Source organism: Rhinichthys klamathensis, unplaced genomic scaffold, assembly GCF_029890125.1.
Source record: "Rhinichthys klamathensis goyatoka isolate OS25496 unplaced genomic scaffold, OSU_Roscu_1.1 h1tg000716l_1, whole genome shotgun sequence".
Classification (NCBI taxonomy): domain Eukaryota; kingdom Metazoa; phylum Chordata; class Actinopteri; order Cypriniformes; family Leuciscidae; genus Rhinichthys; species Rhinichthys klamathensis.
Genome location: NW_026607131.1, coordinates 61,719 through 77,450, shown reverse-complemented (window position 1 = coordinate 77,450; position 15,732 = coordinate 61,719). Strand labels below are relative to the sequence as shown.

At 38.3% G+C, this 15,732-nt stretch overlaps 1 long non-coding RNA gene across 1 annotated transcript; it reads left to right on the top strand.

Moving 5' to 3' along the window:
* Positions 1-40: 40 nt before the first annotated feature.
* On the top strand, positions 41-15,482 carry LOC130076932 (uncharacterized). Its single transcript, XR_008805700.1, has 3 exons — positions 41-429; positions 9,015-9,480; positions 14,394-15,482. It is a non-coding gene; the product is annotated as an uncharacterized LOC130076932 (long non-coding RNA).
* The last annotated feature ends 250 nt before the right edge of the window (positions 15,483-15,732 follow it).

Here is a 15,732-nt window from a genome sequence, read left to right as displayed (position 1 = left end):
TTATTGAGCTGTCAGAGCAGCTCGATCTTCCTCCAACTCACACACCGCCCAGTAAGCTCAAGTAAACAACAGAGACATTATGCAATGAAACATTAGATTTCAGCATTTATTCAAATTTTGTAATAAGTACCAGGCATTTTAATTAATATTATTATTATTTAAGCTTTTTATGCAAACGGTTTAATTTGAAATCCTTGTTTTGTAGTAATGAAACCGTGTTTGTGACCGTGCTGAGGCGTGTCAGAGCCCAGAGCAGGTTTGCTGAAGGAACGGCTTCTGTAACAGGACTTCACTGCCACACTGGCACTATGCAGTATGCAGGTAAAGAAGGAATGGCGGTGAGAAAAAAAATAGAAAATAAGCAAGGAACTGCGCCAAATATGTGTACACCCATGGTGAGGTACGATTGCCATCTACTGGTCTTAAAAGGTAAAGTCAAATTTCCAAGCTAGTGTTTTTCATCCAATGCTCTATTTATTCCATTGAGTTCCTTTTGGATTGTTAACCGTATACACACACTACACACATTAATATATTTGTTTGAGTACAGTCAATGTTTGGAATCACTATGTCATTTAGGCTCTATTTTGAAGTAAACAAATACTTTAAATGTTGCCCCTATGAAGAAATAATGTAAGAAATTGATATTTTTTTACAGCCAAAATGCTGTAGACCTATTCTTCTTCATTGCACGGTTGCTCTTAAAACAAACTATTATTCTTTAGCATTTGATAGTGTCTACGATTTCATCATTGATATTGTGTGGATTTGTTGTTTTTTTATGCTGGTTTATTGAGTCTGTACATTAGGACAACACGTGGCATGCAAAGGCATGTCTAAAAAGAAACTGAATTTAATTGAAGAATTTCAGATGATACTGCATGTGCTTATACTTTTTGATGAAGTCGTCACCTAACTTCAGCTTGAATTTTTTTTATGCTAGTTAAGTTCAGTTTGACAATAAAAAGTAAAGCAAAACAAAACAACAAAAATTAGACAAAGCTATTTCTTTTTGACCATTTTTAAAACAAAATTGAACTTTGAAAAGGCCTTTCGAAAATACACTTCGAACTTTAGAAGTGTATTCAGTGCTAGAAAAACATGTATGTCTGTCTGTCTGTCTATCTATCTATCCCCATCCATCCATCCATGTAAAGTTGAGAGCAGCGAGTGTGAGCACATTTGAAAGACTTGAAGTAGGCTAGGTGAATGTGTGTGCATGTAAGCTCATGACACCGATGATTTACTGGAATACAGTCCCACCGGAGCAGAACTCCCTCCGTTGCCTAGGGAGATTCCCAGTTTGGTGAAGGTTATGTGGTCATTTTCAAGGCTTTGTGTGTGTGTCTGAGTGAGGGAGTGGGAGACAGAGGGGTTGGGTGGGTTGGGGGTCAGGATGCCAGCAGCTGCTCAGTACTGATTGTGTTCCACTTTTGTTCACTGTCCTCCACATCAGCCTGAGGAGAGACAGAAGGGAGAACACCCAAACAGAGATGCTCTCTCTCTCTTGTGAGGGAATACTGATGAGTGAGGGGAGATGAGAGTCAATGAGGGATAGATGCAGGTGCTGGAAGATCTTCCAGGACGTCTGGGGTGCTGCTAATTTAATACACCCTTTACGTTCTGTGATCTTTATTTGTTCCTCTCTGGGTTAATGTGCATAACTTTGGCCAAAAGAAAAAAGATGATGAAATATCACTCACATTAGCAACTATATTTAACTGTATTGCTTGTTTTTTTTTTTTTTTTACTTCTACACAAAGAATGTACTTGCTTCCAATAAATTTAAGGCTTACATCAAATTAACAGCAGACTTTGTTTTTATTTTCTATCAATTATGGCATCACTCTTGGTTGATGCGTTTTTAAAAATAATATAGATTAAATCCAGTTTTACAGACTGAAAACTGACTGAACACATAATGATTATAGACTGCTTTAACACTGTGCATAAAAAATGAAATTATCAGCTTTCATACCAATAATATACAGTAAGAAGCCGAACTTGTGTGCAGACAGATTAATTAAGGAACGCAAAGGCTTTTGTCTTTTTTTTTTTTGTTATAGTGCCTACATGAGGATCATATTATTGTTTTTTTTACATTTCAAAGTGTGAAAATCCATAATAACAAGAATATAGAATAGTAATCTAAATGATAATGATAAAAAAAGTAAAATACCTATCAAGCCTATATATATGGCTATGCCATGGTTGTAGCATTGTTTCCGTCGCACCAAACAATTTTGTAAAAAAGTCAAGCTAGTGACGTTTTTTCAAAGATAGTGTACTTATTTATAAAGGAGACAAGTGACAGTGAAGAACTTAAAAATATGAGCATGTGCAAATGAATTTAAATATGGAAAATAAAAAGAAATCTAATTATTATAAATATTATTAGTTGTGCTGGTTGTGCCTATTAGGGTACAAAAAAGGTATAGCTTATGAAAATAGCCTTAGCAAGACAAATGAGTTTTATTTATAAATGTTCAAATTGTCATTTCCATCACAGCATGCTATTAAACAATACATCATGAGGTGTGGTGGAAATTACACTGTGGTGGGAATTTTCATGATGTTCAAAAAGAGAGAGAGGGGGGGGGAAATATCCTGATGCATGTCAATAAACTAGTGAGAGAGGGAAAAATGTGTTTAAAGATAGTGTATTTCCCTAAAGTTCACTCAAAGCTACATTATAGAATCATTGTTTAATAATAACAGAATATACAGAATGTTTGTTGTAATGTAATATTTCACTCAGCGAGTGAAAACCATAGACTGTAAAACGAACCTCAGGTGAAAGGAAAATGCATTTACAAGCATAAAACAGTAGAGGTCTCTATAACACAGTCTTTTCAGTCTCTGTGGTTGTAAGCACGAGTTGCGTGTACTATGTATTATTTATGAGGTGTTAATAGCTTACAAAAACAGATGAAGTATGCACTTTAATTTGATTTAATGAACTGCTTCTAGTTTTTAATGTGTCGGTAACTATCTGCATATTGTTGATTAATAAAACATTGAGTGTGTCGCTTAACCTCTGTTATCACAATACATTATCCCAAATAAAGGGTGGACAGTCAGTTTAATAAAGTGTTCTTCAGCTAAAATGGTTTTATATATATTTATATATAACCTGAATGAATCGACTCAGAAATGTTGCTCTTTGATTATTTGCCCCTGCTCCTTTAGGGGTTTTGTATCCTGAAAGGGCTAAGAATAAATCAAGATCTGCACCTGCAAATTACCCCAGCCGTATTAATTATCAATGCTCTCGTGTTGCCAAAGAAAATTCTGTGTTCAGAGGTCATGAATTACTTGGTGAATGGAGTGTGCCAAAAAGTTCATTGTGCTCAGTTTCAGAGCACTTGTGTCAATGGGATATCTTTGAGAGCATCACAGGTGTAGGCTATACTCTTCTTTTAGCGTTGAAAAGGCTAATGCACATCAAATAAATCAACACTCATTTAGATTAGAAAAGATTTTCATTAAATGGTTAATGGATGCAGTTTGCTGGTGCAAAATAGTAGCCTAATGAGGCTGTGGTTTTGGTCCTTTTATCGATCAGTCTAAACATCGCACGTCCAGATAAACCCTATTTTACACTATTCATTCTTTATTCATAGGCCTACTTGAATGTTGCTTACAAACTAAACTCTGACAGACTTTAGTAAAAGATAATGTGTCTATCCGCAACAAACTTCCATATTCTGAGAGGGGGTTCAGCGAAAAATCGGCAGCAGAAAGTACCTGGCACTAAGACAGGTGTGGTGACAAATCAGATCCTCCTCGAAATCGGGTTTCTTTTAGGACCCCAAGCGATCCCATTGGCTCAAATTACTTTTACTCTATTTAGCGCCTGATTACAATTCCTACAACGCCATGTTATGATGGGAAAATGCTGTTTGAACAATGTTATAATGACCATTAAAGGGATAGTTCACTTTGAAATAGCTTAGCTTAGCTTACCTCAAGGGCATCCAAGCTGTAGGTGTCTTTGTTTCCGCAGTAGTTTCAATTTTGATATTTTTAGGTCAAAGCGTTCTTGTCTGTCAGTCATATAATGCAGGTCTATGGTCACCACCTCAAAGAGCATACACAGAGAAGTCCAAATTAAACATGATTTAATGACTCGTAAATGTAAGTACACATTGATGGCCTAAGACACGAAACGAGCGGTTTGTGTGAGAAAACGAACAGTATTTATATCGTTTTTACCTCTTGTAAACACAGCCACGTCCAAGTGATCTGAGGGCGCCGGCGCTTCGGTCTGCGCAAGCGTCAGAAGTGATCTCTCGCGCGTGTACGTCACTCATTGTTTACACAGAGATTTCGGAAGTGTTACCTTTCACTGTGAAGATCTAAACATATTTAGATATACAGGAAATTGCAATGGAAGACGATTTCGATATATCAACGTACACGCGCGAGAGATCACTTCCGGCGCTTGCGCAGACCGAATCGCCCGCGCCCTCAGATCACTTGGACGTGGCTATGTTTACAAGAGGTAAAAACGATATAAATACTGTTTGTTTTCTCACACAAACCGCTCGTTTCGTGTCTTAGGCCATCAATGTGTACTTACATTTACGAGTCATTAAATCATGTTTAATTTGGACTTCTCTGTGCATGCTCTTTGAGGTGGTGACCATAGACCTGCATTATATGAATGACAGACAAGAACGGTTTGACCTAAAAATATCAAAATTGAAACTACTGCGGAAACAAAGACACCTACATCTTGGATGCCCTTGAGGTAAGCTAAAACCAACCAAAAATTAATTTCAAAGTGAACTATCCCTTTTATGTCTGTATTAGTTAGCTTATGTACTAGCATATCAGATTGATATTTAAGTGTTTTTATTTTTATCACTAACATTTAGATGCAGTGCAATGAGACCTGCAATGAGACCTGTTTTCCTGTTTGGTCATGTGACGTTCAGCATAAAGCCTATCAAAACAGACCAGATTTGACACATTATATAGAGTTACCGTTTGCTCTTTTTAGTTTGTTTGCAAGGTAAACCAGACATAAGAAAATAAATAAAATGTATTTTTAAAAGAAATAAAGAATTGTGTCCCAGTCTCTATTACCCTTTAACTTACATGTACATTCAGAATTTTAGTAATCAAATATCACCCAGCTGTATATGTCTAAGTGGTTCTCATTTCGTGGAAATGCCAAGTCCCACAATTACAAAAAAAATTCTACTTGCAGAAAAAAAGCTCTTCAACCCACGTCATATTTAAAAGCAAAGTTTTCATATTGATCAGAAATCTCAATAAACAAACCCCTCCCTTCTTCCATTGAATTCCCTCACAGCTTTTGAATACTGCTTTAATGATGTAGACTAATTATGGTTTCATTTACTTTAGTTTTTGCTTCGTGCGAGATGTTTATTGTGCAGGAACGTAGTTCAGAACATTGATCAGCAATCCTGGTGACTGATCAATACGTTCAGAATAATGCTGGCGCAAATGTAAACTTACACACATATTATTCACAGCCAGTCATACAGAAAGCCTTGCAACTGACAAGTGAGACAATATTGTATACATTTATAAAGTTTTGTTTTGAGGACAAATAACATTTCCCGGTGGATGACAAAAGGGCAGTATTTGTCTGATCTTTAGAGATGCTTTTGTGCATACTTGCACATATATGTGATTTGTGTGTGTGTGTCCATGTTTTATGGCAGCTGTGATCTGTTGTCAAGCCCTATTATTGCAAATCTCCCTCTGCATTGAACCTGTGATGGAGAACCTGATCCAGTAGCACTGTTACACTATCATATTTTTTCATATGAGATATATGAAAAATTTCAGTCAGGATTCAGACCGCATCATAGCACAGAAACTGCGCTAGTTAAAATTACAAATGATTTACTTTTAGCTTCTGACCAAGGCTGTATCTCAATACTAGTTCTACTCGATCTTAGCGCTGCGTTCGACACTATAGATCACAAAATACTCTTGGATCGACTACAAAACTACACTGGTGTTCAGGGACAGGCATTAAGCTGGTTCAGATCGTACTTATCGGACCGTTACCATTTTGTTTGTTTAAATGGGGAAAAATCGAAGATAACGTCAGTAAACTATGGAGTGCCGCAAGGATCGGTGTTAGGCCCTCTGCTATTCTCAATATATATGCTGCCACTTGGTAATATTATAAGAAAACATGGAATTAATTTCCACTGTTATGCTGACGACACTCAATTATATATTTCATCACGACCAGATGAAAACACTAACTCATCAAAATTGACAGAATGTCTTAAAGATATAAAATGCTGGATGACGTGTAATTTCCTGCTATTAAATCCAGATAAAACAGAGGTATTACTTATTGGTCCAAAAAACTACCCACAAAATCTCTTACAATACAACTTTAATTTAGAAGGATGTCCTGTTACCTTATCGACTACAGTAAAAGACCTGGGTGTTATACTAGACCGCAACTTGTCTTTCGAAAATCATATTTCATATGTTACAAGAACTGCCTTTTTCCACCTTAGAAACATTGCTAAATTACGTAACATGCTATCTGTTTCTGATGCAGAAAAGTTAGTTCATGCATTCATGACCTCGAGACTAGATTACTGCAATGCCTTATTAGCTGGTTGTCCTGCATCCTCAATAAACAAGCTACAGTTAGTGCAAAATGCAGCCGCTAGAGTTCTTACTAGGTCAAGAAAATATGATCATATAACACCGATTTTATCATCTCTGCACTGGTTACCTATTAAGTTCCGTATCAATTACAAAGTACTACTACTGACCTATAAAGCCCTAAATGGTTTAGCTCCTGTGTATTTAATGGACCTTCTATCGCCCTACTATCCATCGCGTTCGTTAAGATCACTAAATTCGAGGCTTCTGGTCATTCCTAGGATATCTAAGTCCACTAAAGGAGGGAGGGCGTTCTCACATTTAGCTCCTAAACTCTGGAATAGCCTTCCTGATACTGTTCGTGGCTCAGACTCGCTATCCCAGTTCAAAACTAGATTAAAGACGCATCTCTTTAGCCAAGCATTCACATAATGCTTACCTTCTATTGTTGAATCAGATGGAATGCATTAATATAATGAACAGCAGCTACGCTAATTATTTCCCATCTGCTTTTCTGCTGTTATCTCGGGACGCTAGTCCCGAGGTAAATAGCGTTCGTCAGCTCCAGTTTGTATCCAGACTCTCACGGAGACTTCAGATGCCCCAACACCTGCGATGAGACGACTCGACGCCTGTGAAGAGACGACTCAACGCCGGCGATATGTTATGCCCTAAATTAGTACATGATGACTAACTAACTATATTCTTCTATGTACATTTCTGAAATGCACTTTCTGTAAAGCTGCTTTGAAACAATATGTATTGTGAAAAGCGCTATACAAATAAATTTGAATTGAAAATTTGAATTGAATATTTATTACATTTTATTTTTCAAGCACTCCTAAGCATTTTCTGAGTACACATAAGAATGAAATATATTTAAATGATTTCTCTTTTTCAGTGCAAGAATAATCATTGTGTTTATACTGTTTTGAAGACAGCTGCTCGTCACAGGCCATCACAGATGTGATAACATCCTAAACTATAGTTTTAATTATAAAACTGTAGCTTACTTCTCAGTTCACAGAGCTTCATAAACATAATTCGTCAATGTCTTCATATTATGCAATATGCTGAACATTCTTATGCTGCTGTGCACAGTTAATTTTCTAATGTGTACCAGAAATGTGTGCTAATTATAAATGCCTTGTGTTGCTTATGCATTGTAAATTTTAGAAATACGTGGTGTATTTTAATAAAAATCTCTACACTGCACATCTATGTAGCTTATTGACTCCATTATACAACAGACCAGAGGAGTCCATTAATATATAAAGGCCCTCCCTCGAGGTTGACCTCCTCTTTAATTGGCTAACACATGTAGGCTGTGTTTCATTAATTTGCCTGTGACCTCAGTATTTGGGTATTTGATGCAGAACGTATCATAAATTGACAGGCATCAGAGTCTATTATATCAGTAAAGTACATAGCTCGACATTACTTCATATTTATTGTGGTTCCTGATGTGTAGACATCAGTCCGGTTGAGAATATATGTCAATTTAAAACCCATTTTAAAGCAAAATCATTCTGAAACAGACTATTCCTTTTTAAATAAAAAATAATTCATTTATTTATCTGTATAGATTTCATTTTAGAATTATTTTTAGATGTAGGTTTGCTTTCAGACTCTGTTTTGTGACTGGTTTGTATCTCTGGTTTGCTAAATACATTTTGTAAAATTATTTTTTTCATTTTTTGCTTTATTTAAGAGGTTGAGTCAGCACACTAATTGTAATGAAATGTATTTAATCTTACACTGTAAAAAATTATATGATCAATAAGGTATGACAACATGTGGTTTTACATTGTATTGCAATTTTCCACTTTTTTTATAAGTTATACAAAATGAAACTATTTTTTAAGTCAGTGTAATGTCATTTAAGTTGAAATGACTTAAACATCCAAGTTGATTGTACTTAAAGATTTAAGGCAAAAAAAAAATTATATGTGTATTGGTTAAGTGGCACGGATAACATAACTATATTGTGCCAGCATTTATTTATTATTTTTCTAAACATTAATTTATTGCAGGGCAGAGAAATGAAGGCTGTGTTTGCTATAGAAGCTATTACAAAACATTATGAATATAATTCAAAAGGAAAGACGAGATGATAAGGTAATTATAGCGCGTATCATATTCCTGTCAAATTTAAAATAATCTCAAAGGTTAGATCAGAGTCACTCTCCTAATTGATTCTGAAGCTGACACGTCCTGCATTATTTTAATGAAAGCGAATGAAGGACAATGGCCTGAAAATGATAAATATGCTTTAGGAATCTTTAAACACACAATAAAGCCGATGTCCTTCCAACAAGCTCATTACATGAACCTCAAGCTGTCTAACACTGATCCAAGCTCCCAGTTGTAGGTGAGAAATGACAGAATTGATTATGTATTTGCAGCCACCTGTAGTTGGAGATGAGGCACCTGGCATCAGACTGCTCCCTGCTGTCCTATTGGCTGATGGTGAGACTCCTGCCCAATAGAAGTGGCCTCCCCCTGTCTCGCCCCCAGCTCTGGAGCCGTGCTGCGCAACAGGGGCAGCAGGAGCTGCTTTTTACCCCAGGAGGGGCTCACTCCTGCTGGTCCGCTGGCTCGCTCGGCTCCTGTCCTGCTGACCGGGTGAAAAGGAGCCACTCGCCAGGGACCTGCCCGCCTCAGATTCCTGCACACATTGAATGCCTCTCACACCTGGAGATGTGAATTTGTACTCTGTCTGAACTCTATTATTTGTGCGATATGAGAAGCAGTTGCCATTTTTGATACAGAGACAATCTGAGGTTTTCATGAACACTGTTGTGTGATGTTTAATAATGCAGGCAGCACTTCAGATAACTTGAATCAGGCTGTTGAGGCTTTGCTATTACAGTAAGTACAGTGGAGTTTTATTTATTATTATATTTACAGTACTGTTCAAAAAAAAATTGGTAACACTTTACTTGAAGCCTTTATATACATTATAAAAGTAATTTTAGTTAATTAAAGTATAATGCATTAAAAACATGACAAAAACTATTTCAGATGAAACAAGGAATCTGCGAATATAATGCATTTTAACTTTGGTTACAATTATTTATGAAAAGATATAAAGCATTATGACGTAGGCTAAATTATAAATACCTTTATAATGCATTACATAAATGCTTTGAAGGGTTAATTCACCCTAAAATGAAAATTCTGTCATCATTTACTCACCCTCATGTCTTCGAAACACAAATGATGATATTTGAATCCCTCCGTTGACAGCTACGCAACTACCTTCAAAAGGTTCATAAAGAGATCGTAAAACTAATCCATATGAATTGAGCGGTTTTTCCTAATTTTCTGAAGAGACACGATCGATTTATATGATGATCAGATTTAATTTGGGCATTTATTCGCAAGAAAAAATTCAACGCACACATCAGACATGGTAAAAACCGAAGCTCAAGCATGCTTGCTTGACGTGCGAGAACCAATGAGGTTCATTCTCGTGTTACGCAGCACGTTTGAGCTACCGCAAGAACCAATGAGGTTCGTTCTTGTGTTACGCAGCACGTTTGAGCTTCATCAAGAACCAATGAGGTTCATTCTCGTGTTACGCAGCATGTTTGAGCTTCCGCAAGAACCAATGAGGTTCATTCTCGTGTTACGCAGCACGTTTGAGCTTCCGCAAGAACCAATGAGGTTCATTCTTGTGTTACGCAGCACGTTTGAGCTTCCGCAAGAACCAATGAGGTTCATTCTCGTGTTACGCAGCACGTTTGAGCTTCCGCAAGAACCAATGAGGTTCATTCTCGTGTTACGCAGCACGTTTGAGCTTCAGCAAGAACCAATGAGGTTCATTCTCGTGTTACGCAGCATGTTTGAGCTTCAGCAAGAACCAATGAGGTTCATTCTCGTGTTACGCAGCATGTTTGAGCTTCAGCAAGAACCAATGAGGTTCATTCTCGTGTTACGCAGCACGTTTGAGCTTCCGCAAGAACCAATGAGGTTCATTCTCGTGTTACGCAGCACGTTTGAGCTTCCGCAAGAACCAATGAGGTTCATTCTCGTGTTACGCAGCACGTTTGAGCTTCAGCAAGAACCAATGAAGTTAATTCTCGTGTTACGCAGCCCGTTTGAGCTTCAGCAAGAACCAATGAGGTTCATTCTCGTGTTACGCAGCACGTTTGAGCTTCAGCAAGAACCAATGAGGTTCATTCTCGTGTTACGCAGCACGTTTGAGCTTCAGCAAGAACCAATGAGGTTCATTCTCGTGTTACGCAGCACGTTTGAGCTTCAGCAAGAACCAATGAGGTTCATTCTCGTGTTACGCAGCAGGTTTGAGCTTCAGCAAGAACCAATGAGGTTCATTCTCATGTTACGCAGCACGTTTGAGCTTCAGCAAGAACCAATGAAGTTAATTCTCGTGTTACGCAGCACGTTTGAGCTTCAGCAAGAACCAATGAGGTTCATTCTCGTGTTACGCAGCATGTTTGAGCTTCCGCAAGAACCAATGAGGTTCATTCTCGTGTTACGCAGCACGTTTGAGCTTCATCAAGAACCAATGAGGTTCATTCTCGTGTTACGCAGCACGTTTGAGCTTTAGCAAGAACCAATGAGGTTCATTCTCGTGTTACGCAGCACGTTTGAGCTTCATCAAGAACCAATGAGGTTCATTCTCGTGTTACGCAGCACGTTTGAGCTTTAGCAAGAACCAATGAGGTTCATTCTCGTGTTACGCAGCACGTTTGAGCTTCCGCAAGAACCAATGAGGTTCATTCTCGTGTTACGCAGCACGTTTGAGCTTCCGCAAGAACCAATGAGGTTCATTCTCGTGTTACGCAGCACGTTTGAGCTTCAGCAAGAACCAATGAGGTTCATTCTCGTGTTACGCAGCATGTTTGAGCTTCCGCAAGAACCAATGAGGTTCATTCTCGTGTTACGCAGCACGTTTGAGCTTCAGCAAGAACCAATAAGGTTCATTCTCGTGTTACGCAGCACGTTTGAGCTTCAGCAAAAACCAATGAGGTTCATTCTCGTGTTACGCAGCACGTTTGAGCTTCAGCAAGAACCAATGAGGTTCATTCTCGTGTTACGCAGCACGTTTGAGCTTCAGCAAGAACCAATGAGGTTCATTCTCGTGTTACGCAGCACGTTTGAGCTTCAGCAAGAACCAATGAAGTTAATTCTCGTGTTACGCAGCACGTTTGAGCTTCAGCAAGAACCAATGAGGTTCATTCTCGTGTTACGCAGCATGTTTGAGCTTCCGCAAGAACCAATGAGGTTCATTCTCGTGTTACGCAGCACGTTTGAGCTTCATCAAGAACCAATGAGGTTCATTCTCGTGTTACGCAGCACGTTTGAGCTTTAGCAAGAACCAATGAGGTTCATTCTCGTGTTACGCAGCACGTTTGAGCTTCAGCAAGAACCAATGAGGTTCATTCTCGTGTTACGCAGCACGTTTGAGCTTCAGCAAGAACCAATGAGGTTCATTCTCGTGTTACGCAGCACGTTTGAGCTTCAGCAAGAACCAATGAGGTTCATTCTCGTGTTACGCAGCACGTTTGAGCTTCCGCAAGAACCAATGAGGTTCATTCTCGTGTTACGCAGCACGTTTGAGCTTCAGCAAGAACCAATGAAGTTAATTCTCGTGTTACGCAGCACGTTTGAGCTTCAGCAAGAACCAATGAGGTTCATTCTCGTGTTACGCAGCATATTTGAGCTTCCGCAAGAACCAATGAGGTTCATTCTCATGTTACGCAGCACGTTTGAGCTTCCGCAAGAACCAATGAGGTTCATTCTCGTGTTACGCAGCACGTTTGAGCTTCAGCAAGAACCAATGAAGTTAATTCTCGTGTTACGCAGCACGTTTGAGCTTCAGCAAGAACCAATGAAGTTAATTCTCGTGTTACGCAGCACGTTTGAGCTTCAGCAAGAACCAATGAGGTTCATTCTCGTGTTACGCAGCACGTTTGAGCTTCATCAAGAACCAATGAGGTTCATTCTCGTGTTACGCAGCACGTTTGAGCTTTAGCAAGAACCAATGAGGTTCATTCTCGTGTTACGCAGCACGTTTGAGCTTCCGCAAGAACCAATGAGGTTCATTCTCTTGTTACGCAGCACGTTTGAGCTTCAGCAAGAACCAATGAAGTTAATTCTCGTGTTACGCAGCACGTTTGAGCTTCAGCAAGAACCAATGAGGTTCATTCTTGTGTTACGCAGCACGTTTGAGCTTCAGCAAGAACCAATGAGGTTCATTCTTGTGTTACGCAGCACGTTTGAGCTTCCGCAAGAACCAATGAGGTTCATTCTCGTGTTACGCAGCATGTTTGAGCTTCCGCAAGAACCAATGAGGTTCATTCTCGTGTTACGCAGCACGTTTGAGCTTCCGCAAGAACCAATGAGGTTCATTCTCGTGTTACGCAGCACGTTTGTGCTTCAGCAAGAACCAATGAAGTTAATTCTCGTGTTACGCAGCACGTTTGAGCTTCAGCAAGAACCAATGAAGTTAATTCTCGTGTTACGCAGCACGTTTGAGCTTCCGCAAGAACCAATGAGGTTCATTCTCGTGTTACGCAGCACGTTTGAGCTTCAGCAAGAACCAATGAGGTTCATTCTCGTGTTACGCAGCACGTTTGAGCTTCATCAAGAACCAATGAGGTTCATTCTCGTGTTACGCAGCACGTTTGAGCTTCAGCAAGAACCAATGAGGTTCATTCTCGTGTTACGCAGCACGTTTGAGCTTCAGCAAGAACCAATGAGGTTCATTCTCGTGTTACGCAGCACGTTTGAGCTTCATCAAGAACCAATGAGGTTCATTCTCGTGTTACGCAGCACGTTTGAGCTTCAGCAAGAACCAATGAGGTTCATTCTCGTGTTACGCAGCACGTTTGAGCTTCATCAAGAACCAATGAGGTTCATTCTCGTGTTACGCAGCACGTTTGAGCTTCAGCAAGAACCAATGAGGTTTGTTCTCATGTGTTACGTAAACACATTGACCACACGTATTTGAGAATCAGAATATCAGGTAGTTAATGACATAGCCAAAAAGTTTGTGAATATTTTGAATAAAAAAGGAAAAAGGAAATAAAAGCGATACATCAGCCATACAGCGCTATTGTGGCTGTATTGTGTCATGTAACAAGCATGACGCATCATCACCATGGAAATAATAAGGCGATACATTCTAAAATAACGCCCACCTTAAAAAACTCAGCTGGAGGGTCACCTAGAATATTTTAAACTTACGTGTGAAAGGGTTAAAGAAATGAATACTTTGATTCAGCAAGGACACATTAAATTTGAACAAAAGTGAAAGTAAAGACATAATGTTACAAAATATTTATACGCTGTTATAATCCTGGATTTTGTTTTATTATGGGTTCCACAAAAATATTAAGCAGCAGAAATGTTTTCAACATAATCATTAGCCTATTCTTTTTTTCTTTTCTTTTTTTGAGTACCAAATCAGCATTTTAGAATGATATCTGATCTGAAGAATCTGATCTGGCTGTTGAAAGCTTTGCCATCACAGGAGTACATTACATTTAATATTCAATATCAATATTACTGTTTTACTGTATTTTTTTATCAAATAAATGCATTTTTTTGTGAGCATAAGAGATGTCTTGTATACAGTAGTCTATGTTACACATAATATAAATGTTTAAGTTCAGAAATCTCCAGAACATGTCTTTGCTCCTTTATTTTTTTTAAGTATTATAAATGTCAGTTTTGAATATTAATATAAAAATTATTACAATGAAAGTTTATTACAAAAATAGTTAAAACCCTTGTGAATTGTATGTCTTCTGTAGTACGTCCTCTATGATGGGTGGCCGGGCTGACCACAGAGCACAGGTTTGGAGATGGACACTATGTATTTTCTGCTCAGCGAACCATCAAGGTGGAGGTGGCTAACACATTTGAGCGCACACACACTCCATGAATAAGTGCTTCCATGTGACGCCAGGCATTATCAAACAAGTAATCATTTCAGAGGGGTGGAAGGTGTGTGTGGGAAGAGAGTAACTGAGGGAGAGAAATGTGTTATAATTACAACCAGTGAAGCATAGTCTTCATATAAAATGCATTAGTTTGACTTGACACATTAATTATCTGTTTTTGCAGATGTTTTGCAGCATTGTTGTGCAAACAATTTTAGGGGGAGGAATTATGGGAAAGTGAGCTGAAAATAAAATAAGAGGGAGGTTTCTTGCAGATTTACCTTCATTCATGCAGAGAGAGCGAATCGATGCAGCTGGAGAAAATGGAGCCGAAGCGAAAGGATCATCCCAACAAGGTTATCATTACACCCTGCTCCTCGCCCTAACCCCTTCCATTTTTCTACTCACATGGATTTCAATGCACTCTGTTTTTTGGCGGTTTGTTGTAGTGGCGAGTAAGGGGGAGGGTTGCAAGGCTTCCCATTCAAGCATCACAAAGTACCATAATCAGGAAGATAAAGAAATTACACATTATAGATTTCAAAAGGAGATAATGGACTATTTGTTTGTTTTTATGCTTATTTGTGCAAATCGTAGGTGCTCAGTGAAGCCTCGCAGTTGAAGGATTGCTGCTTTTCTTTTAAAAGATCTTAATTGCAATGCGGGCGGTCCGCGTTTTGTTTTTCCCATGGCGAAGTGGATGGCGGACACAGCTTTGTTTTAACACCGATCTTAACAAAGGGAAACAGATTGTGCCTTTTAGCCTTCTAGACGTCCTTGTGGAGGATGGGAGCATGCATTTTGTGTGAATGTGAATGTTGTTGGAAAACAACAGCATGAAAGAGGATAGAAAAAAAAAACATGTCATCAAATTCACCATTATAAGAAAGAGAACAGGTGCCTTTCTTACATAAATGCAGCTTTAAAATGTAATGAATTGTTGTCATTGTATCAGATAAAAGATCACACAGTCCACTTTTCAAGTAAAATTAATATTTAATTTAAAGTGTGTTAGGTTTTAAACTAGTTTTTTTTTTCTTTTTAACCCGATAACAAACACTTAATATACAACTACATCAATATTGCCAATATTTATACCAATACCTCTATTAAACATAAATGTTTAATGACATATTTTTGATTTGATTTTCATTTTTTGTTTCCCTTTCATTATTAATAATGATAGAACATGATTAGTTATTTAAAGTCA